This window comes from Corvus hawaiiensis, chromosome 11, assembly GCF_020740725.1.
Source record: "Corvus hawaiiensis isolate bCorHaw1 chromosome 11, bCorHaw1.pri.cur, whole genome shotgun sequence".
NCBI classification, from domain to species: Eukaryota; Metazoa; Chordata; class Aves; order Passeriformes; family Corvidae; genus Corvus; species Corvus hawaiiensis.
The window spans coordinates 7,072,501-7,075,281 of record NC_063223.1 but is presented as its reverse complement, the minus strand read 5'-3'; the positions used below and the strand labels follow the sequence as shown (position 1 = coordinate 7,075,281).

General features: G+C 45.0%; 1 long non-coding RNA gene across 1 annotated transcript in view; it reads left to right on the top strand.

The window, feature by feature from the left end:
• The first annotated feature begins 2,209 nt into the window (after positions 1-2,209).
• The window catches only part of LOC125331847, a 21,178-nt gene continuing 20,606 nt past the window's right edge, over positions 2,210-2,781 (top strand). Inside the window, exon 1 of the long non-coding RNA XR_007206239.1 lies at positions 2,210-2,452. This is a non-coding gene — a long non-coding RNA (uncharacterized LOC125331847). The remainder of the gene's footprint in view (positions 2,453-2,781) is intronic.

Below are 2,781 nucleotides of genomic sequence, written 5' to 3'. Positions count from 1 at the left end.
AGCTGAGGCCATTACCCAGCAGGCAGCCGCCTCCACTCTCGCTGCGGGCTGGAGCCCAGAGCCCTCCCCACACCCTCACTCCCAAAGCACATCAAGCTCCCAGGGACCGCAAGGAGGTGAGATGGGCTTATGCTGCTGGATGGAAGGTATCAGCTTTAAAAGCATGGTTGATCTCAAACTACTTGGAAAACACTGCTATGTGTAGCTCAAGGCACTGTGACCACCAAACCCAAAGTTATTTAACCTGAGCAGAATACCAAAAACATCAAGGCAATTATGAAACTCCTTCCCATTCTGCATTTAAGTTAAGCAGTTAGTTTTAATCAAAATGTGATTAAAAGTGTTGTGTTGGTAGCCCAGTAATGCAGAGACAGATCTGTGCTGTGGTGGTGGTTGCAAGAGGTGCAGTTGTTTGTTCAGACAATTGGCACTAGGAAACAAGCGTTTTCCTGCCCCTATTTCCAAACAGGGGCTAAACTTTTTAGTATCAAATATATCTAAATTATTATATGAAGGCATTTCCAGGGAAACCCTAGTTGCAGGCTATCAAGTGGCACTTTTAAAGTCATAAATGCTTCCACGAAAAGCAATATTAATATAACCCAGTACTATCAACTGGAGTGTCACATACAGAGAAAATACTGACTGGACCACTTCTGGATTAATTCTGGGTTGAAAAATGTCATCTTGATGTCATTGCTATGATCTGTCATTTTTTACCATTTGCTATCAAATAACACCTGAGAATTTTCCAAGAATTCAGCCACTCCATGTGTATTCTTTTTCATCATGTGGCTAAAATTCATTCATACTCATTTTCCAACACATCCTTATTTACTGCCTTCAACAAGTATGGCTCTTTTTGTTCAGGCTTACTAGATTTTAACTAGACACTGATAAAGAGAAGGAAAGGTGTGGGGTGTGTGCACACAGAGCAGCTGAATGCTGCTGGCCCCCTGCTCACAGCTCAGTGCCGTGGGGTAGGTGACAAATACATCTGTGCTCCTCCTAGAGGCTTTCACTCCATGACTGTAACACTCATGCTGCACTACTCCAGGCAAAGTTAGGAGTTTTCTTGGGCTTTGTTTACAAATACTTCTAGCAGGAATCTGACACCTTAGACAGGAAGGCACAGAGCAAGCTGGAAATGCAGCATCAGGTACAAGCGTTGCTGGCCTCTGATGTGACTCGTGTGTCCTTGCTTACAGCTCCTGGGCAGGGAGGGGGAGCAGGAAGAGGGTTAGGAGCACTGTGACAACTATGAATGCTGTAAGCAAAATCTGTCTCTCATCTGCTTTATTAGGAGAGCTGCATGGAAATGGAGGAAAAAGGCCATGGCATGTTTCTTAGTTATTTCCTCTATTCCACATCAAGGCAATTTCAGATTCAGAGAATCTCAGTCCTTGAACTCAATAAATCTACACAAGCTGTGTGAAAACCAGTATTTTTGTGTCAAAAAATGTGGGGACAAAAGAGGAGGGAAAGGTAAAAGCTACACAAAATTAAATCATGTTCAGAAATGAAACACTTCTTCCTTCAGAGGAAATAGCAGAAGGAAGCACTTGTTTCTGCTGTGCACAAAATAGAGGTGTGCAGCTTGCTTTTAAAAGTTTTGGGAATGGAGGAAGGAAAGCTCCAGGAGGGAAGAGTGAGCAGTGGCAGCCATCCAGCTGATGGAAGAAGGCAGCAACAGGGAAGGACTCCGATTGCTTCTGCAAAGAGGAAGAAGTTTGCAGTTTTAGTTGTAGGAGGAGCACACCCTGAGGCCAACCACAGCTCTGAGTCAGGTCAAAATCCTATAGCATGTACGGCCACACTTCCATCCCCTCCACAGCCTGTTTACCTCAAACCCCAAAGACAAGCTGATGAAAAGGTAGAGGTGTAAGTCACCTGGGTGTGCAGTTTTGCCAGGACAATGCCTGGTCCCCATCTCCCAGCCCCAACCCTGCCAGTCCCTAATTCAGCAACCCCTCAACCACCCTGCAGGGACCCCCAATTACCAAAGTGGCAGCTGGGCAGTTCACTTGCCTCTGGTTGAGCTGATTTTTTACCATTACGGTCCCAACCACCTGCTGTGCATTTGATGTAACTTTTCAATTAACATTCCCTGCGGATTTGTAGCCTTCCGTGTGCACTGCAGCCCCAGCCATTCCCACACCCAGCACCCCTGGGCTGTGTAAACCTCCTGCACAAACACATCAGGCGCAGATTTAATGGCACCCACCTAAATCCCCCTGGTTAGAGGCATGTAAACATGCTGGTAAAGGCTGTGCAGAAGAGAGGCCTAAATGCACAAGCAAAGTGTTATTGAATGTGACTAGTGCCACTCACACAGACAGGCACAGGATTCCAGCCCGGCAAACGAAGGTGGATACGATAACTGCACCAGGCAGGAGCAGAAGCAAAGCTGTCCTTCTCGATATCAGGGGACCACAAACAGTCCAGGAGCAGGGTAAGTTTTGCTGACAGGTTACATAAGAATAAACAAAACTAAAGCAATAAGAATCAAAAAGAAAAACCAGGCCATTTGCACTACGCTGAGATGGTTTTCAGATCTGACATCTCAGCTGAATACAACTCGTGTTCAATTGCCTGAAGTCTTGCTGGAAATCTTTGCATGGCTCAGTTTTGTGGTGTTTACTCTTTTACTTGCATTTTTATTTGCAGTTCACAAAAGAAAACTATTTGTTGTTGTTTGTGGGCTCAAGTGTATGAAATATTTGGTAATATTCTTGAGTAGGGTTTAAACTTTGGGCATGTGCCAAAAGGGGTAAAAAACTA